Source organism: Aythya ferina (assembly GCF_964211825.1).
Source record: "Aythya ferina genome assembly, chromosome: 34".
Taxonomy (NCBI): Eukaryota; Metazoa; Chordata; class Aves; order Anseriformes; family Anatidae; genus Aythya; species Aythya ferina.
In genome coordinates, this window is record NC_140331.1 from 1381690 (window position 1) to 1403236 (window position 21547).

At 54.7% G+C, this 21547-nt stretch overlaps 1 long non-coding RNA gene across 1 annotated transcript; it reads right to left on the reverse strand.

The window, feature by feature from the left end:
* Positions 1–4041: 4041 nt before the first annotated feature.
* Positions 4042–8641, reverse strand: LOC311425834. The gene is made up of 3 exons (XR_014686434.1): positions 8593–8641; positions 5265–5395; positions 4042–4284 (listed from the first exon to the last, which is right to left on the reverse strand). It is a non-coding gene; the product is annotated as an uncharacterized lncRNA (long non-coding RNA).
* Positions 8642–21547: the final 12906 nt, after the last annotated feature.

Here is a 21547-nt window from a genome sequence, read left to right on the forward strand (position 1 = left end):
GCGATTCTGTTCCTATGATTCCAATTTCTCCAATTTTAGGACTCGATTGCGTGACTCCTCCGATTCCTCCGACTCTTTGACGTCCTCCCCCCAGCACAGAGGTGCCTGGGCAGGCAGCAGCCTGTTGGTGCCGCCGTCACCGCGGGCAGCAGCCAGCACTGCCCGTGTCACCACGATGTCACCGCGACACGGCCATCGACAAGAGGCTGCGCGATGGGTCCTGCGCCAGCGGTACCGAGACGTTCGGGCAGGAGGAGCTCCCAGGTGGCTGATGCCAGCAAGGAGCAAGCTGCTCGCACCAGGTGGACCACGTTAGACTGCTGGGAGAACAGTGCTATGGAGCACGTCTCTGCGATATGAAGCGTCAGTGACCAAGGTGCGAGCACCCCCAGCACTACAGGAGCGCGGCTGAGCCCCGTCTGGGGCTTTCTGTGGGGAGGACCTGGCTCTGTGGTCAACTCGGGGGGTCTCCGTTTGGGGACGGAGATGTGACGGCTCTTTTCCTCTGCCACCAAAACACGGGGGTGGGGGTGCTGGAAGGCTGGCAGCCACCAGAAGCAGCACGTGACCTGATTTTCCTTGCCTTCCAGAGAGATTGTGTGTCTGGGATGCTGTGTCAGCCTACATCCGGGAGCACCTCCAGCTGCGCCAGGTGGCTTGGCACCTACGTCGCCCTTGTTCCCCACCCCAAAAGGCCCCACCAAGAGACCCATAGGTATCGCACAAGTGCGGTGTTGCTTCTGGTAGGTTGGTGTGGTATCTCAGGGCTGACCCCAGTTGCTGGAAGCCCCTGGGTCCCCTCAGCCTGGCTCCCAACAGCGGGAAGTGCACAGCAGGGCCCGAAGCACCGTTCCTGGATGAGACCACCTCCGGCTGATCCTTAACCTTCGGCCCTTCCGTTCTCTGCCACTTGCAGGGCGTCCGAATTCCCACTCTTGGCTGCTTTGCCGTTGTTTCTAAACGGGTCGAGGTTGGGAACAAGTCCCTTACGGTGCAGTGGCCCACGTTCCGCCTGGCCAGGAACCTCATCGTTGCCCACAGCCTCACAGCCGACAAGGAGTACCTGCCAGGTAAGAGGGTGCAGGAATCCCTTGCTGCATGGATCTCAGGTGCTTCTCAGAAGCAAAGCGTCGCCTGCACGGAGCAGGTCCCAAACCGAAGCCTTTCTGGGTGACGACTGCCATGAGCAGCACTGGGGAACACGCGGGGAAGGGCCGCTGGTGACCGACTCCATCCCTCTCGTGTCGTTTTCCAGGCCATAAGGAGCTGGAGCCCCTCCAATTCCCTGAGGTGGCTGCAGCTGCCTCCGTGTCCTGGAAGAAGGTGGAGAGCTGCATCCGAGGCACCACGTCCCTCATCTCTCGCAGCCTGGGGAATGGGGAGAACATCGCTCTCGTCCTGAAGGACATTGGGGTGCTCCTCATCGAAGGCACGAGGGTAGAAATCAAGTTCTATCGTGACTTCTTGGAGAGCCTGTCAGAACAGGAGAGCCTTCAGAAGGCTCTTTTCAAGGTGAGGGTTTTGTTTTCCCCACGGCCTGGGCAGCCTCACACAGGGGCAGCAGCAATGCTTGCCCTTGGCCCAGCAAGACCTCTTGGCTTGGAGCTCTTGGCCAGCCTCTTGGGGTGGCCAAGAGCTGCGGTCCTGCCGGCTCCCGCTGCCCTGGGCTCCTCCAGGACCGAGCGGAGGCCAGGCAGAGGACATTTGCCATCTCCTTGCTCCTCCCCTGCAGGTTCCCCAGCTGATGGACATGGTGGTGTCCCGGGTGTCAGCTGTGGCCTCCCTGACCTTCTCTGGCCGCGTCATCATCTTCCCCGAGTGAGTATGTTTGTGGCTGTGGCCGCTGCTCGGGCTCGGTAGCGTTTGCTCCTTGCCAAATGTGTCCGTGAGCGGGTGAGCGTGGGGAGTGGTGGTGCCCTGGGTCACGCCGATCTCTTCTTTTGCCAGCTATATAATGGACAAAGCGCCCCAGCTATCACCCGGGGAGCGTCTCAAGGCCCGCAGGGATGACAGGCAGGAGAAGGAACGGGCTGTGTTGTCTTCCAGCCAAGGTGAGAGATACAAAGCGGCTGCTGGCTCCTCTTGTGCCACAGCTTCATGCCAGCTCAGCACAGCCTCTTGTCTCCGGGCCTCCAAAATGGAGCCCTGGTATGTGAGGTGCCCAAGGTGCCTGTCCCTGGGTGCTGCAGGAGGTCGGGGATCCAAAACACCCCAAATTGGCTGTACCCAGCTCCTCTCTGCCAGAACTTGGCCCCCAAACCACGTCACGGCCTAAGATTGAGCCGGCTGAGGCTGGTGCCAAGGAGGGCCGAGGCCCCTGCAGATGGAGGCTGGGAGGGGAGCACAGCGGCCCCTGGGACAGCGCAGGAGGAGGCCTCAGCACCCGGCGTGTCCCGGGTACAGCAGAGTCATGGAAATGTGCTTCTGACATCTCTCCTTGCCGATTCCAGAGAAACGGCCTGAACTGCCACCCTTCCTGTCGTGCAGGTGGATGAATTCTTTTGGCTCTGTCCTTTCGGCAGGCTGCCGCTGATGCCCAAGCTGCCTCCTGCCATAAAGGAGCTTTTGCACAACCAGCTGCAGACAGGAACTGCGCCCAAAACAGAGCCCAGGAGGAAATGGAAACAAGAGCCCAAAACAGCAACCGGTGCAAGACCAGGGCCGGGCAAAGGCTGAAAGATGTGGAAAATGTCAGGAGAGCAAGGGCCAAAAAGCAGCAAAAGCCCCTCCTGAAGTCAGGAAGCTAGCCAGCCTGGAAGCCCTGCCAGAGACGGAGCGAGTGAAGCGCCCCGAATCTCAGAAAGCCCCAGGCGCGCTAGAAACACCCATCGTGCCCATGCTGTCCCTGCCGAGCTCGGAGGGCAGCCTGCCTCAGGAGCCCAGCGACGACACCGCTACTACTGGGACACAGACGGACCAGGGGGCCAGCTCTTCAAAACTGCAAATGCCAAAGCTCAAACCCAGGCTCCCGACGCCGTGCGCTGTACATGTGAGTGCCAGCCTGCCCAAAGAGCCCAGCGACCCCTCTGTTTCTGGGACACAGATACACCAGGGGGCCAGCTCTGCGCAACTTCAAGAAGCAAAGCTCCTGCCCAGGCTCTCAACGCCGCTGCCCGTAGGTAAGAGAGCCAGCCTGCCCAAGGAGCCCAGCGATGCCTCTCCCACTGGGACAGACATGCACCAGGAGGCCAGCTCTGCTCAACATCAACCACCGAAGCTCCTCTTCAGGCCCTGCACGCCATTGCCAAAGGTAGTAGAGCCAGTCCGCCCAAGAAGCAGAAAATGCCAAAGTTCAAACCTTTGTCCTTGGAGCTGTGCCCTTATCCTATGAGAGCCAGACCACCTGAGGAGCCCAGCAAAACCTCTATTGGTGGAACACTGACGGACCAGGGGGCCAGGTTTGCTCAACAGCAAGCACCAAGCACCAGGAGGCCAGCTCTGTGCATCCTCAGCTGCCAGAGCTCAAACCCAGGCTCCCGCCGCCGCCACCCAGTCCCCGGTGAGCCGAGCTTTGATTGCTCAGAGCTGCAAGAACGCCGTCAGAGGTGGCAAAACAGGTGTGTGATCCACATCCCTGTTCCTTTGGGGGCTCAAGCCTTGGAGGCAAGTAGTTCTGGGGACAGTGGGGTCTCTCCAACAAGATCTCAGTTTGGAGCCGGGGGTTGGCTCGATCCAAGAGGAACCTTGGGCTCCTCCATGGCTAGCCTCAAGTCCCTCAAGTTCCCTTCTGTTGCCACGCAGACACAGCAGGCCACGTTATTTGGCAGCATTTAGAAGGCCTAACGAAGCAGGAGGCTGCCCTTGGCCCGAGAGGAGTGTGTGTTTGCAGCTGGGTGCTGGTTTCCAGGCCGGGTGGGAAGAGAGGGGCTTTGTGGGTGGGCCTGGCAGAGCTGAACCCTGCTGCTGGCCGGGTCTGGGGTTGGATGAGCAGAGGGAGGGAAACGGCGGGACCTGAAGCCATCCACGGGGTCCGTGTGTGGGCAAAGAGCCCCAAAAACTTGTAGCAGTTTTTGCTCAGAGTCTCACTCCCTTCACAGAAATCCATCTGACAGCGGACGGCAAGACAATGGAGGAAAACACAACGATGTTTCCAGCTGAGGGACCTTCTCCACGGCCTCCATGGCCAGGAACCTCCCCTTGCTGGGACAAGAGCTGGGAAGCTGCCCTCAGAGCAACGTGGAGAAAACCTGCACATCCCTGGAGGGGAAAGGAGAGGATGCGACGGCAGCTGGGGAGAAAAAGACAGCACCATTTCCATCCTGCTGGACGCTTTCACAACGGAACCTGCAAGTTAAAATGATTTTTCCAAGTGCTTCTGCTTGTCAAGTAAAATTCTGTACAGCAATTGCGGCACTTCAGACTCACTTGGGTTTGAGGGGGATTCTATTGCTCAAGAATTTCAACTTTTGATGGCTAGCCTTGTTTGGGTAAAGGCTCATCGGTGGCTTTTGATGGCAAATTGCAGGCTTTGGTGGTCAGCTTAGTCCAAGGACTGAATGCTTCTGCCCCTGAGCCCCGCATCTGAAACTCCCAGCAAAGAATCAGCTACCATTTGCTGCTAACCCTCTAACCTTACTTAGCTTTCTGTCTTCCCTCGACATTTCTCTCTGTCTTTTTCTCCCAGACCTGCTCGTATTTCTTTTTGCTCTGTTTCTTGACTGTGTTTTCGCAGCCCTCTGCACCCTTTCTGGTGAGTGCTTTTTCCTCATCAGCCCCGAGGGAAGTGGCAGAGTTGAGGGCACAAATCTTTTCCTCGCCTATTTCCAGGCTGCTGCCAGCCCACAGCACTGCTCTGCTCGGGGGTCGCTCACGCCACGCGCGCCAGCGGCTTTCTTAATGCTCCCCCTGAGGCCTCCTGTCTTCATTTTGCCTCGACTCCCCCCAGATCCTCATCCCAGTGGCAGAAGGCTCTCTCAAGCACCTCTTGGGGCAGGGGAGGACGAGGAGCAGCAGGTGGAGGAGCTCTGTTTCTCCCCCCTCAGTTCTCCTGGAAAAGCTCTTCCTCTGTGCTGGCTTCTCCCCTTCTGCCGTGGCAGTGCCCCCTCCTGCCTCGTCCGGGCGCTTCCCTGCTCTGAGAGATGGAGCAAGGATGTTCTCATCTTGACACCCTCTCAGCCCTCCCTCCCTCCTCTTCTCACTGCTGGCCACTTTGGGAGAGCAGAGCGGGAGCAATTTGCTCAGACACCAAGTGACGGGAGAGAAGAAAGGACGAAATAGGCTCTTTCCTCCAGGAAATAGGAAAGGGGCGTTTAGTGCTGGCTTACCTGAACCATGGCTGAAGGACCGGAGCCCAGTCTCTTGCTCTCCACGTGCTGCTGCCTCAGCACCACGGAGGAGATGGGCATCTCGTTTTGGGGGGTGTGCGCGTGTCTACCTTCTGGGGATAACTTCCAGGCTGCAAAACATTTAAGAAGTCAACCTAAGATTTCCCCTGGGGGGCAGAGGGCGCAAGATGGCTCCGTATCAAGTTCGCCAGCGCTGGGGCCGTGGCTCCAGTGCCAGAATGGTTCCTTCTATGAGCTCACCCGTCACGTTTCGTTCTTAACTGTCCCAGTCCCTACTGTCCCTCAACCCTAACTGCTAACCCAAAGGCCAAACTCAAAATAACCCCAAATCCAAAAAACATGCCTAAACCCAAACCATAAACCTTAACCTCCAACAGGAAGCCCTACCCATAATCTCAACCAAAAACCCAATCCTACACCTTCTAACCCCTCCCCTAAGGATACCTGCCATCCCTCAATGCCAAAACAGAACTCAAGCCTTTCACCCTAACACTTAACCCCATGCATAAACCCCAAACTTAACCCGTATTCTTGCACTCCAACTCTAAATCCCGAAGAAATAATCACAAACCATAATCCCCAACCCAGAACTTTGCCCCTCAACCCCTTTCCCAAACCACTACCCCTAGCACTAACCTCTACCCTAACCCTAAACCCGAACCCAGGGACCTGCAGGCTGGGAGGTGTCCGGGAGCACAGCTGAGGTGGGACCAGCGCCTGGTGACGCTGGCGACGCTGTCACCCTGCCTGGCCACAGCACAGCTGTGTCACCCACCCCAACGGCTCCAGCGACCACAGCTTCCCCCAGCACCTCCCAGTTGGGTGACCCCAAACTGCTGACACACGAGGGCAGTGCAGCCCTCGAGGGACCCAGGTGGGCTGGGACACCGGGGACAGGGACCTCAGGACACTCACCCATGGTCTGGGGCAGGAACGGGCCCAGAACTGGGGGCAGACACCACGTCCTGCCACCACCACACAGGGGTCCTGCTGTCCCCAGGGACCCCCAGGACCCAGAGAAGCTCCCCACTGCCCCCAGGGAGCCCATCAGCAGCACTGAGGGCACACCCAGCCACGTGCTGGGCTTTCGGAAAGTTTTTCCCTCAAAATCACACAACACAGCACAAACCTCTCACCTGCTGCAGGTCACCTGCTGCAGTTCTTCAACATCATTTTTTAACCCCAGCGTCACTGCACCAACCCAGGCGCAAAGACACCGACGCCACCAGCAGCATGTGGAAACCTCCCCCACCCCCCTATCCCTTGTAGGGAAAATGGTTGCACATCCTGAACATTTCTCTACGTATTCCTACTGCCAAGCAAAGCCCTGCTCGGTGGAGGCAAAATGGGTCAAGAAAGGGCTTTTCCACTTGTGGGAATTGAAGTGTTTTTGCAGAGTTACGTTGTTTAGAAGGAGGGAATGTGGTACTGAGATATGCTTACAGTGATAAGAAAGTTTAGCAGGCGACCTTGTAAAATGCAGACAATCAGACTCCTTAGGACAATTAGGAGAAAATCACGGTGTCAAGTCAGATAAGTGAAGAAGCACGACCACTTCAAGCAGTAAAAATGTCAAAAGAAATTTGAAATTTAACAGGCCAGCGACTGAAGGCCATGCATTGTTTGTGAAGCATTAGATAGATTGTGGATCTGGATTACCCACTCAGTGGGGAAACAGGGGAGGGTCCTGCCATCAAAAGGTATATAAACTGTGTTTTGGAACTAGTAGACGCGCTCTCTCCTGCTTGTGGGGCGCCCGCCATTGCAATCGCGAATAAATTGCTACTTCACTGAGATCCTCGCCTGAGCCTAAGTTATTGGCTACGGAGTGTTTCTCACACACTCATTGCTGACTGGGAAAAGCTCCAGAAGAGTTGGTGCTGGGTATGGACACGGAGGGCTGGAGATGGCAGAGACAGGTTTTGGTTTCTGTTTTCCTCCCCCACAATCACAACTTTTGGCTCCCCAAGGCTGGGGCTGCCCTGCACGGGCACGGGGAGGAGCAGCTGTGGCAGCCGGCAAACGCAGCCACAAATTACCCAGGACAAGCAAAAGCAAAGAAAACCACCCCAAGCAGAACGTGACCTCCTTTCTCACCCGCTCCCTCTCTGCCTTTCTCAGCTTTTCACTCACCAAAACGACAAATGGGGCTTAGCCACGCACCACAGCCTGCGGCTCACGACCAAACCCAGCACATTCGGGTTGTCAGAGCTTTCCAATTCCCCAAACGCTGGCTTCTGCACGCATTTTAGCGGCCCCCCCTCAGCCAGAGACCACCCCCGGCCTTATTTCTGGGGGAGGGCAACTGTAAAGGGAATACAAATGCAAACCAGCGGCACCTCTCCGGCCTCAAAATGGCGGCCGCGCGTCTGGGGAAAGCCTCCGTGAGGGGACGCCTCTGCTCACAGCGCTGCCCCCTGGGCCCCACAACCAAAGCAAAGAAGAACACCGGCAGAAAAAGGCCAAAAACGGGTGAAAACGGGTTACTGGGCCGGCCGGGGAGGCTGCAGCAGGGCTGCGACGCCTGGACGAGGCGGCGGCGGCTCTTCAGCGCCTCAGCCGCGGCCCGTGAGCGCCGCCATTTGGGAGAGGAGGGAAAGCGACGGAGGGGGCGATGGGCGGGAAAACCCTCGCCCCTGATTGGCTGGTGATGGCTGGAGGCGGGAAGCGGCAGCCACTCAGGAAGCGGGGCGGGCAGCACCCGCACCTTGATTGGCTGAGAGCTGCCGCCTCAGCGAGGGCGGGAAGCCTGAGGCGCCTCCGGAGCCTGGGGACCCCAAAAAGGTACCCCCCAAACAACCCCAGGGGCCCCCCCCAAAACCCCTCAGGGCTCCCCCCAAACACCCCCTGGCCACCCAACCATCTTCCAGAGCGCCCCTAAACACCCCCAGGACCTCCCCAACTAGGGCCCCTTTAGGCGCCCCCCAAAACACCCAGCCCCCCCCAACCTCTCCGTGTCCCCAAAAGCATCCCCAGGACCCTCTCGAATCCCCTCATGGCTCCTCCAACCCCCCCAAGAGCCCCTTCGGGCCCCCCAAATGCCTCCAGGACCCCTCCAACCCCCCCCCCAGGATTCCCCTGAACCCCCAGGGCCCTCCCAGATTCCCCCAAATCACCCAGCCCCCCCTGAAACCCCTGAGAGACCCCCAGACATGTTCAGCACCCCTGCCAAAGCGCCTCCAAACCCCCCAAGGGCCCCTAGACTGCCCCCCAAAAGCCTCCAGGACCCCCCAGCCCTGCCCCCTCCCCCTCAAGCCCTCCCCCCAACCATCCCCAAGAGCCCCCCTCCCCCCAAGGGTCCCCAGACCTCCGCCCCGACACCTCACGACTCTCCCACGCTCCGTCAACAACATGGCTGCCCCCCCCCTTGGGAAAAGCCCCTTTATTGCCCCCAACCGCGGCCCCGCCCCTGCCTGGAAGCGCTGCGATTGGTGGGGAGAGGGAGAAGGGGCGGGGCTTGTGCTTGGAGCGCTGAGCCACGCCCCTCTCCAGCGGAGGGGGGAGAGCCCCGCGGCAGGGGGCGTGGCCCAGCCCCAGAGGAGGGGCGGGGCTCATGCAGGATCAGACCAATCAGGTGAGGGGGGGGCGTGGGTTGACGTGGCAAGGGCTTGGGAGCGGGGGGCCAGAGGGGTGGTTGCTGTGAGCAGGATCTGGAAGCTGCCCCGTGGTTGGGAAGGGCCCCGCTGGTTTGCAGAGCTGAGCCACTAAGCGATGTTGTTTTGCGCCTCTGTGAGAGCAGGTTTAAGACAGGGGAAAAAACGCTGCGCCACACAGCAGCTGCGAGAGTGAGAGGAGCGAGGAAGAGCCTTGCAGGCGCCAAGGGCAGTGAAGAGGGAGGGGGAGGGGGAGAGGTGCTCCAGGCATGGAGCAGAAGTCCCCTGCGGCCTGTGGGGAGGCCCGTGGTGAAGCAGGCTGTCCCCCTGCAGCCCATGGTGGAGCAGGGTTCCACGCTGCAGCCCGTGGAGGAGCCCACGGTGGAGCAGGTGGCCCTGCACCGACGGAGGCTGCGGCCTGTGGCAGAGCCCTGCCCGAGCAGATTCCGGGCCGGAGCTGTAGCCCGTGGAGAGGAGCCCACGCAGGAGCAGGTGAGCTGGCAGGAGCTGCTGCCCGTGGGGGAGCCAGGTTGGAGCAGTCTGCTCCTGAGGGATGGAGCCCGTGGTACAGACCCATATCTGGAGCAGTTCTGGAAGAGCTGCTGCCTGTGGGAAGCCCACGCCGGATGAGTTCATCAAGGACTGCATCCCGTGGGTGGTGTTTCCACCCCCTCCCACGATACACAGCCAGCACACGATACTTCTGGAGTCCGTTTCAGTGTCAGTTTCAGGTCCTCAGGTCCTGGCGCTACTTCCCACTTATCCTCGTGGACTGGTCCTCTCACGCGGCTGGCATGAGTCCACCCCTTCTCCGCTGTCGGGACGGCCGTTTCTGTGGTAGGGGCCTTCCCATCGTGGTGTTAAAGACGTCTCTTTCCAAGTCTTAATTAAAACCTTGTCCCCGGGTTTTATCTTGTGAATTGCTGTGTCTAACGGAGGGCGTTGCGCTACCAAACCTTTTGCCCGGAGCTCTATCCGTCGGTTCATGAGTTGTATTAAATAAGGTCTTAACTGGGCATCCTGTAATTGGGGGTGATCAAGTGGCAATTCCAAGTCATAGGGCATACCATATAGCATTTCAAAAGGAGAAATTCCTACCTCAGTCCTGGGCTGTGTCCGTATGCTTAACGGTGCAAGAGGTAAACATTTTACCCAAGAAGCTTTTGTTTCCAGCATTAGTTTAGTTAGTTGTTTTTTAATGTCGCCATTCATTCGCTCTACCTTTCCAGCACTTTGGGGATGCCACGGAGTGTGGTATTCCCAGCTTGTTCCTAGAGCTTTCATAGTCTCTCGAGACGCTTTGGAGACAAAATGAGGGCCTCGGTCAGAGTCAATTGTTTCTACAATTCCATATCTAGGAATAATATTCTCAAGTAGTATTTTTCCCACGGTTTGAGCCGTGGCCCTTGCCGTCGGAAAAGCTTCAACAAAATGTGTAAGATGATCTACAATCACGAATAGATATTTGAACCTCCCTGTTTTTGGGAGGTCTGTAAAGTCCAGTTGAATTTTAGCAAATGGTCGGTGAGCCAATTCCCGACCTCCCGATACTTTTTCTCTCAAGTGTTGGGCGTTTACCTTTCTGCAAGTTAAACAATCATTTACAATTCGTTTTGCTATATTATACATTCCAAGACACATATACTTTATTGCAAATTGATCCACCAATGCTTGAGTTCCCCAGTGGGTGTTTTTGTGAAACCTTTGTAATAGCCTCAGAGCTGCGGATTTTGAAAGCACTTCCCGTCCGTCGGGTAGCACCCATTTGCCTTCATCTGTTTCTTTTATTCCCATTTGAATCATTTTGCTCTTTTCTTGTAATGTGAAGCTAAGCAGAGTATAAATTGGCCTATGATGGGAACAATGTGACTATTTCTTCCCGTCCTCCCATTCGTAATCACAGCATGGAAATTTCCTTAAATCATTCCTGCAGTCTGAGCAGTCTTCCCTTGTTTTTAGAATTCGCACGGTCATTAGTGCCGCTCTTTTAGCCTCCTGGTGTGCCAAATGATTCCCTGTGATCTGAGGGGTGAGGCCCCGCTGGTGTCCTTTAACGTGTACTACAGCAATGTCTTTAGGTCCTCTGATAGCCTGTAAGACTTGGGTAATCGGTTCTTGGTGTACTAATCCCTTTCCCTGTGAATTGATGAGCCCTCGCTCTTCCCATATTTTACCAAATGTATGTACTACCCCGTATGCGTCTTTTGAATCTGTATATATTGTGCCACTTTTGCCCTTTGACAGTCTTAAGGCCCGTAGTACAGCATAGAATTCGCAAGCCTGGGCAGACCAACTTGGACTTAAAGGTCCGGATTCAATTATTTCAAAAGTTTTCCCATTCCCTAATGCGTACCCCGATTTGCGCTTCCCTCCCGCTATTCGTGAAGAACCATCTCCATATATCTGTTCCCCTATACGTAACTCTTCTTCCTCCAAATCAGGTCTCAGTTTTGTTTGCTCTTCTATATTTTGGAGGCAATCATGTTCTAAGGGCTCGTTCGGTTCCCCATAAAGAAACTGAGCAGGGTTTTGTAGGGAAGTTGTTGTTAATGTTAGTTTTGGGGAGGAAATTAAAATTCCTTCATATTTTAGTAAGCTGGCATCTGTGAACCATTTTTCTGCTTTTTGCTGTAGTACTCCCCGGATATTGTGTGGGGATATCACCTTGATCTCTCCTCCGAAGGTAATTTTCTGTGCTGCTTCTACTAATAAAGCAGCTGCTACTACTACCTGTAAACAACTTGGCCAGCCCCGACTAACCGGGTCCAGCCATTTAGATAGATAAGCCACAGGCTTTTTACTCCCTGCCCATTCTAGGGCTAATACTCCATCTGCAGTGCCCTCAGTGCTGTTAACAAATAAGAAAAACGGTCTCCTCAAATCCGAAAGACTCAACGCTGGAGGGCGTGCTAATTCTTCTTTCAATTTTTCTAATTGTTTTTCGTCTTCTTTGGTCCATTTTAGCAACCCATCCTTAGTCAATTTCTTAGAAAGAAATGTAACTTTGCCGCTGTAATCTTCACTCCATTGTCTACAATAGCCAGTCAACCCTAATAGTTGTCGTATGTCGCGTTTAGGGGTGTAGCTGATTAACCGTTACGGGCCCGGTCGTATTCCGGGTACTGAACCGGTCGGACACTCACCAAAAACGCATTAACCGTCTGGGGGTCTGCTTGGATTCAGAACACTGAACTATCACGGAGAACCACCCTTACCCTCGTTGCACTTAATGAGAGCTATGACAATGCAATCAAGTATGGTTTATTACAGCAACAGATAATCAGGTTCTTTTGGATTGCCAGCGGTAGTGACAAAAACAAGCTAGCGTGCATGAAATACACAGGTGTTACAGGCGTTACAGGTGCACGGCCTAGAAATAAACGCGTTAAAAAGATCAAAGACTCTAGAGAGATTTATAAGCAAGTATTCAGATCTCACCCAAAGGCGTCCCAATGGGGGGGGGGGAAGAGAGGCTCAGCCCGTCGACTGATCCCAGGAGTCAGGAGGTCCTAAGGATGTTGTATTTCCTCGGGATGGTATCTTCCCTGACATCCCCTCTCTCTTGGGCCAATTTATCTTATTTTCTATCCTTTAGGTGGAGCTTGAGTGGCTCTAGTCAAGCATCTCTTAGTTATGATTGGTGTAAAGTTCTCCCGTCTCCGTTTAAAGTAATAGGCTCCGAGAAATTCAGGGCGCATGCTTGGTGAGGGGTGGTCGCACCTTGGAGGCGGGTAGCTTTTGGGATGGAGGTGTGTTTTGGTATTATAATGATCTAGGGTACAGCATTTGTCAAAACATGACATGTCTTTGTCTCAGGGTGGCAAAAAGTGCCTACCCTGAAAGCCTCTTCAGTGCTGTACCTTTTCCTTAAAAATGTGAATGTTAGTTTTATTCTCCTAGTTACTTCAGGCAATTACACCACAGTCGTACCTGCCTCTTAGTTCATGGGGTCGTTAAAGCCAATATCCCACTGATTCTGTCTGGGTCTAATTTCTTAGTTCCCTCACTTAGTCGGTGGCCCAAGTATTTTACCTCTTGTTCTACAAACTGCAGCTTCGATTTCGAGACTTTCAGTCCCTGCAGGCTAAGAAAGTTCAACGGCTGTATGCTGGCCTGCCTAACAGTATCTTCGTCTCTCCCTGCTAATAACAAATCACCTACATGCTGTACTAATGTTACTCCTGGTGGCTTATCGTAGCTTTGTAAAATTTGCTCCGGGGCTTGTCCAAATAAATTAGGTGATTCAGTGAATCCTTGAGGAAGGACAGTCCACCGTAATTGTTGCTTTCGGTGGGTATCTGGGTCTTCCCATTCAAAGGCAAAATAATCCCTACTACCTTCCTCCAGAGGACATGCCCAAAATGCATCCTTTAAATCCACTCCGCTATACCACTGATCATCTGGGTGCAATTGACCTAATAGGGTATGGGGATTTGCCACAACAGGAAATCTGGTCACGGTTCTCTTATTGATTTCTCTTAGATCATGTACCAATCTATATTTGCCATCTTTCTTTTTCACTGGTAATACTGGAGTATTAAATGGGGACATACAAGGTTCTAGCAACCCTTGTTGTAACAACCTTTGAGTTTCAGGCTTTAACCGTTGTCTGCCTTCCTCAGACAGGGGGTATTGTTTAATTCTCGTTGGTGCACCCGGGTTGGTTATAGTTACCTTAAAAGGCTTAATATCTAATCTTCCTACACTTCCTGGAGTGTACCAGATTTTATAATACAAAAGACAATGAACAAACATTTATTGTGTATTACAATCCCTCCTTTTTCTTTTGGTCCCTCTTTTTGTTCACTGAATCTCTGCAATGCCTGGCTGCTAAGAACCAATGTTTCCTCGATTCCTTCGTTGGTACTTATTGGTTCATATTTGGCACGTATGAGCATTAGATGTGCCGCTTCTAAACGACCTTTTACAATCACAATCAGTTTATTAAAAATACATGTCCCGAAAGTTAGCGCTACTATTAATTACAATAAGGGTCCTGCTATAGTTGATAGTAAAGTAGTAAGCCAAGGTGAATAATTAAACCAAGATTCATACCAGTTCTGTCGGTCTTCATATTCCCGTTTTCTCCTCTCCAATCCTTCCCTGAGCTTGGCCATGGTATCCCTTACCACTCCAGTATGAATCACAGAATCACAGAATTGCTAGGTTGGAAGAGACCTCAAGATCATCGAGTCCAACCTCTGACCTAACACTAACAGTCCCCACTAAACCATATCCCTAAGCTCTACATCTAAACGTCTTTTAAAGACTTCCAGGGATGGTGACTCCACCACTTCCCTGGGCAGCCTGTTCCAATGTCTGACAAACCTAATGGTCAGCATACATGCAACATTCTTCTTTCAGGGTTACACACGACCCGCCCTGTTGTAGAAATACCAAATCTAATCCTCTACGATTTTGTAGCGCTACCTCTGAGAGTGACCTAACAGATTTTTCCAGGGCTGAGATAGATTGTTCAATCCGGGCCAGGTCCTCGTCCACAGCAATGCGTAAAGAGGTGAACTCTTGATTTTGCTTGACTAATGAAGCAACTCCAGTACTGACCCCTGCTCCTCCCAAGATTCTTAAAGTGGCCAGAGTTAAAGCTGTAAACGATTCCCTTTTTTCCAAATGATAATTTGCTGCCGTGTGCTGAGTATACATATAATCCTCAGAATGGTATAAAATCCTTGGTATAATTATTACCTGTATACAGAAATCATGAGACGCATTAAAGAGTTGTAGCGATAGACAAGGAGTTACACCTACTGACGAGCAAACCCACCCAGCGTTGTTAGCCGGGATTAACCATTCAGCTGATTGTTTCCCATTCTCTGTGATATTCCATAGGTGGCGCTTCCCCCCAGGAACCGTGCCCGCACACCTACCACTTCCAGTGACTTGTGTTAGTGTTACTCCTATATCTCTTCCCCAATTGCATTGTAGAGGGTTGCTCTCGTTTGTGCGGGTGGGCTCCCCAAAGTCCCCTATAGCATCATAATATGGGGGCCTTATACTAAAACATAACCAGCAATGTTCTGTCCTATTTGGGTTTATTTTGTTTAATAGTTGGTAGCTGGCATTCATGATTCCCCATATATTATTCTCAGCTATGTTATCATTTTCGGCTTTGTCTGAGCTTGTAAGGCTACTGAGGGTTGGCACTGTAGCATTTTCTGCAGGCTGGATTCTCTGAACACTTCTTGATAATACCTCATTTGGTCCTACTGCCTGGGGTTTATCAGCAGCCTCCTTCTTTATTAGTACAAGCCCTCTGCTGTCGGGCCCATTTTCATAATGTCTTCCACATTTATTGTGTATTCCAGGTGGGACTCCACAACACAGGGGACGAGAGTGACCGAGAAGGAGCGGCAGAGAAGAAGTGCGGTAGAGTGACCATAACCCCCATTCCCCTGCGCCGCTCGGGGGGAGGAGGTGGAAGAGGGAGGATGGGGGGGGAAGGTGCTTTTGGTTTCTTTCCTTTGTTTTGATTCAAAGATGGAAGCCGAAATTCCTTGAAGTGGTATATTCTTTATTGCAGCGCTGGATGCACGGGGGATCTCTCCAGCTATCGTGCATACCCAAAGCGGAAAGCAGTCTTGAATTTCTACAATCAATCTATCAATATTCTACAAGCGCCTCTACGTATTCATTCCCTATCCCCGCCTGCCCTGGCTTCTCATGCTAATTAGCCTTTTGGCACCTTGCGCCTGCGTCGAGCCTCCCAAGCCTTGTGGGCAGGGGTCTTTGGGAGGAAGACGCCGAGTCTTCCTCACAGTGTACTTTTCACCTTTGGTCAGGGTTGTGCTGAGTTGGCACGTTTCTGAATTGCAAGAGCTGGCTGTTGCTAATTCTTCCGTTTGTTGGCTCTTTCTCATGAATTGCAATGTCCAGTTTCGAGCCTTATAGTCCTTCCATTTGTTTCTCTGTCCGCCTGCCGCTTCCTTCTCGTGAGTTCCAGTGTCTTGTTTCGAAATACACAGTCCTTGTCTGGGGATTGTCCTTGCCTCCCCAATGCCTCCTTAATCAGTTTCTCACTTCTCTAGCTTGTTAGTAATAAGCAATAACTCTTCCTATCTCCTTCTGCCGAGTCTGTTTTGCCCGTTACAAGAATTACTGCGTGATCTCCTTGTCCTTATCTCCACTTTGAGCCCTTTTCATCATATTTTCTCCCCATTCCTCTTTGAGGAGGGGGAGGGAGAGAGCGGCTGTGGTGGAGCTCGGCTGCCCACTCGAGCGGAACCACGATAGAGGGGCCGTGCACCCCCCACCCCATAGATCCCCTCTGGGTGCCCCCACCCCATAGAAGCCCCCCCAGGTGCTCACCACCCCATAGAAACCCCCCTACCCCACAGACCCCCCCCCGTGGCCCCATACGTTCCCTTATGGCCTCCCCATGCCATATGGCCCCACGGACCCCCAATGTCCTCCTGTGCCCCCCCAGTCCCATGTGTCCCCATGTCCCCTCCACGTTCCCTCCATGCCCCCCATCCCATGTCCCCATAATGTCCCCCATGTCCCCACATGTCCCATGCCCTCCCCATGTCCTCGCGTGTACCCCCAGTCCCCACATGTCCCCTCATGTCCCCACCTCCCCCCATGTCCCCATTCCCCCACCCACGCTCCCGTGTCCCTGTCCCACCCATGTCCCCCCAAATCCCCACGTCCCCCCCACGTCCCCACATTCCCCCATGTCCCCTTGCCCCCCAAGTCCCCACGTCCCCCCTATCCCCACGTGCCCTGCATGTCCCCCATCTCCCACGCCTCCCCATACCCCCCCCACACCCCGGCGGGCCCCCAGCCCGTGGTGCCCCAGTAGAGGGCCAGCACCTGCTCCACGGGGCTGCCTTCAACCCCCCCAGGCACCCCTAAACACCCCCCAGACTCCCACACACCCCGAAACTCCCTCCAGAAACCTGCCAGGGCCCCCTCAGCTCCCCCCCACAATCCACCAGGAGCCCCCAAACCTCTCAAGCCCCCCCGCAAGCCTCCCCAAACAACCCAAAGACCTCCTGCAGACCTCCCTCCACCAAAACACCCCACGTTCCCCCAGTCCCGTATGTCCCAATGTCCCCCCATGTCGCCCCACTCCCATACGTCCCCTCCATGTCCCCTCGAGCCCCCGCTGTCCCTACCATGTCTAGGCATCCCCAAATCCCATGTCCCACCCCAGCCCCAAGTCCCCCCCATGTCCCCCCTGTGTCCCCATTTCCCCCCAACCCACGTCCCCTCCGTGTCCAAATGTCCCCCCAGTCCCATATGTCCCAGTGTCCCCCATGGCTCCACGCCCTCCCCCCCTCAGGTCCCACCAATCTCCCTCCACCTACGATTCCACTTCTGAGGCTGCTCTGATGTCTCTAATTCTAGGATTCTGGGATTTCTCCTGTTCTGCCATTTCTACCATTCCACGGCTCTATTCCTATGATTCCAATTTCTCCAATTTCTCCAATTTCAGGACTCGATTCCGCGACTCCTCCGATTCCTACAACTCTTTGATGTCCTCCCCCCAGCACAGAGGTGCCTGGGCAGGCAGCAGCCTGTTGGTGCCACCATCACCGCGGGCAGCAGCCAGCACTGCCCGTGTCACCACGATGTCACCGCGACACGGCCATCGACAAGAGGCTGCGCAATGGGTCCTGCGCCAGCGGTACCGAGACGTTCGGGCAGGAGGAGCTCCCAGGTGGCTGATGCCAGCAAGGAGCAAGCTGCTCGCACGAGACGTTCCACGTTAGACTGCTGGGAGAGATGGAGGCTGGGAGGGGAGCACAGCGGCCCCTGGGACAGCGCAGGAGGAGGCCTCAGCACCCGGCGTGTCCCGGCTACAGCAGAGTCATGGAAATGTTCTGCTGACATCTCTCCTTCCCGATTCCAGAGAAACGGCCTGAACTGCCACCCTTCCTGTCGTGCAGGTGGAGGAATTCTTTTGGCTCTGTCCTTTCGGCAGGCTGCCAGTGATGCCCAAGCTGCCTCCTGCCAAAAAGGAGCTTTTGCACAACCAGCTGCAGGAAGAAACTGCGCCCAAAACAGAGCCCAGAAGGAAATCGAAACGAGCCCGAAACAGCACCCAAAGAGCAGGCGCAAGACCGGGGCCAGGCAAAGGCTCGAAAATCTGCAAAACGGCAGAAGAGCAAGGGCCAAAAAGCAGCAAAGGGCCAAAAAGCCCCTCCTCAAGTCAGGAAGCTATCCATCCTGGAAGCCCTGCCAGTGACGGAGCGAGTGAAGCGCCCCGAATCTCAGAAAGCCCCAGGCCCACTAGAAACACCCATCGTGTCCGTGCTGTCCCTGCCGAGCTCGGAGGGCAGCATGCCTCAGGAGCCCAGCGACGACAGCGGCAGATTCCAGCGAGGGAGCTCCAGCTCCCAAAGACTGCCGAAGTTACGGGCTGGGAGGTTCTGGTCCGTGCTTCCAGACCGCCCGAAGATGGAAGCATCCAATTCCAAGCCCTCTACTTCTGGGACAGTGACACGGCAGGGGGCAAGTTCTGAGCATCAACTGCCAAAGCTCGTACCCAGGCTCCCTACAGCGTGGCCTGTAGGTATTAGAGCCAGCCCGAGCACCTGTACTACTGGGACACAGACGGAGCAGGGGCCAGGTCTTCACAACTGGAAATGCCAAAGCTCGAACCCAGGCCCTCTACACCATCGCCTGTAGGTAAGAGAGTCAGCCTGCCAAAGGAGCCCAGCGAAGCCTCTCCTACTGGGACAGAGACAGACCAGGGGGCCAGCTCTGAGCATCTGCAACCACCAAAGCTCAAGTTCCCAGGACGGTCCTTAGGGACAGGGCCTCTATGGCAACGTCAAAGTATCTCCGTGAGATCGGGGGGGGAGTGGTGGTGCCCTGGGTCACGCCGATCTCTTCTGGAGGAAGCATCCAATTCCAAGGACCCCTCTACTTCTGGGACAGTGACACACCAGGGGGCCAGCTCTTCCAATGGCGAAATGGCGAAGCTCAAACCCAGGCTCCCGACGCCGTTGCCTGTAGATAGTAGAGCCAGCCTGCCGAAGGGGCCCAGCGACCCCTCTACTTCTGGGACACAGACCGACCAGGGGGCCATCTTTGAGCTTCAGCAACGACCAAAGCTCCAATTCGGGCCCTCTCCGCGAATGCCTACAGGTAGTAGAACAAGTCCGCCCAAGAAGTACAAAATGCCAAAGTTCAAACCTTAGTACGTGGAGCTGTGCCCTTATCCTATTAGAGCCAGACTGCCCAGGGAGCCCAGCGACACCTCTATTTCTGGAACACCGATGGACCAGGGGGCCAGCTCTGAGCATCTTCAGTCGCCAGAGCTCAAACCCAGGCTCCCAACACCGCCACCCAGTCCAAGGTGACCCGAGCTTTGATTGCCCGGAGCTGCAAGAACGCCGTCAGAGGTGATCCACATCCCTGTTCCCTTGGGGGCTCAAGCCTCGGAGGCAAGTAGTTCTGGGGACAGCGGGGCCTCTCCAACGAGATCTCAGTTTGGAGCCGGGGGTTGGCTCGATCCAAGCAGAACCTTGGGCTCCTCCATGGCTAGCCTCAAGTCCCTCAAGTTCCCTTCTGTTGCCACGCAGACACAGCAGAGACATGTTATTTGGCAGCATTTAGAAGGCCTAACGAAGCAGGAGGCTGCTCTTGGCCCGAGAGGAGAGTGTGTGTTTGCAGCTGGGTGCTGGTTTCCAGGCCGGGTGGGAAGAGAGGGGCTTTGTGGGTGGGCCTGGCAGAGCTGAACCCTGCTGCTGGCCGGGTCTGGGGATGGGGTGAGCAGAGGGAGGGAAACGGCGGGACCTGAAGCCATCCACGGGGTCCACGTGTGGGCAAAGAGCCCCAAGAACCTGTAGAAGTTTTTGCTCAGAGTCTCACTCCCTTCACAGAAATCCATCTGACAGAGGACGGCGAGACAGTGGAGGAAAACACAACGATGTTTCCAGCTGAGGGACCTTCTCCACGGCCTCCATGGCCAGGAACCTCCCCTTGCTGGGACAAGAGCTGGGAAGCTGCCCCCAGAGCAACGTGGAGAAAACCTGCACATCCCTGGAGGGGAAAGGAGAGGATGCGACGGCAGCTGGGGAGAAAAAGACAGCACCATTTCCATCCTGCTGGACGCTTTCACAACGGAACCTGCAAGTTAAAATGATTTTTCCAAGTGCTTCTGCTTGTCAAGTAAAATTCTGTACAGCAATTGCGGCACTTCAGACTCACTTGGGTTTGAGGGGGATTCTATTGCTCAAGAATTTCAACTTTTGATGGCTAGCCTTGTTTGGGTAAAGGCTCATCGGTGGCTTTTGATGCAAATTGCAGGCTTTGGTGGTCAGCTTAGTCCAAGTACTGAATGCTTCTGCCCCTGAGCCCCGCATCTAAAATTCCCAGCAAAGAATCAGCTACCATTTGCTGCTAACCCTCTAACCTTACTTAGCTTTCCGTCTTCCCTTGACATTTCTCTCTGTATTTTTTCCCCGGACCTGCTCGTATTTCTTTTTGCTCTGTTTCTTGACTGTGTTTTCGCAGCCCTCTGCACCCTTTCTGGTGAGTGCTTTTTCCTCATCAGCCCCGAGGGAAGTGGCAGAGATGAGGGCACCAATCTTTTCCTCGCCTATTTCCAGGGGGCTTTCTTAACGCTCCCCCTGAGGCCTCCTGTCTTCATTTTGCCTCGACTCCCCCCAAATCCTCATCCCAGTGGCAGAAGGCTCTCTCAAGCACCTCTTGGGGCAGGGGAGGACGAGGAGCAGCAGGTGGAGGAGCTCTGTTTCTCCCCCCTCAGTTCTCCTGGAAAAGCTCTTCCTCTGTGCTGGCTTCTCCCCTTCTGCCGTGGCAGTGCCCCCTCCTGCCTCGTCCGGGCGCTTCCCTGCTCTGAGAGATGGAGCAAGGATGTTCTCATCTTGACACCCTCTCAGCCCTCCCTCCCTCCTCTTCTCACTGCTGGCCACTTTGGGAGAGCAGAGCGGGAGCAATTTGCTCAGACACCAAGTGACGGGAGAGAAGAAAGGATGAAATAGGCTCTTTCCTCTAGGAAACAGCACTAAACACCCCTTTGGTGTTTAGTGCTGGGTCAGTGAGTAGGGCACAAGGCTTCTCGTTTCCTGCTCATTTCTTGTATCCTGGGGCCTCTTCAGCACATGTCATCTCCTGCTCTGGTGAGGATGTTCCCAAATCTGTCTTTTCTTCAGTCCACGATCACTTCCACACCGGCAGCCGGGGTGCCAGGAGGAGCCGTGCTGCAGCACCAAGCACTCCCGAAGCAGCTCGCTCCCCTCCATACGCTGCCAGTATCTCTTGTTTGGGGGGTTGGTTTCAGATGCTCTTCATCCCAGACTCCCAAATCCTTGGGGTTGACCTCAAATCTCCCCTGGAGCTTTCTGCCAGAGGCTCCAGGTGGGGCCATTCTCCCTGCCTCTGCTATAAAGCAGACTTTAGACTTTTTTATACCTTTTGTCCTACCTGAAGTAGCCCAAGGGCTACTGCGTGAACGGTGTCCTGCTTAATTCGCTCAAAGGCTTCTCGTTGCTCGGGTTCCTGGTTGGAATTGTTCTGCTGGGTCACTTGGTAGAGAGGGCTACGAATCACACCACAATTTAGATCAGATTAACCATATAAAATTGAATCGTTCTCGCCTAATCCTTAGGTTTAGTGCTTCTGAATGTCTGGTAATTTTCCTCCTTTTTAAACCTGAGGCCCCTCCTCGAGCCTCCCGAG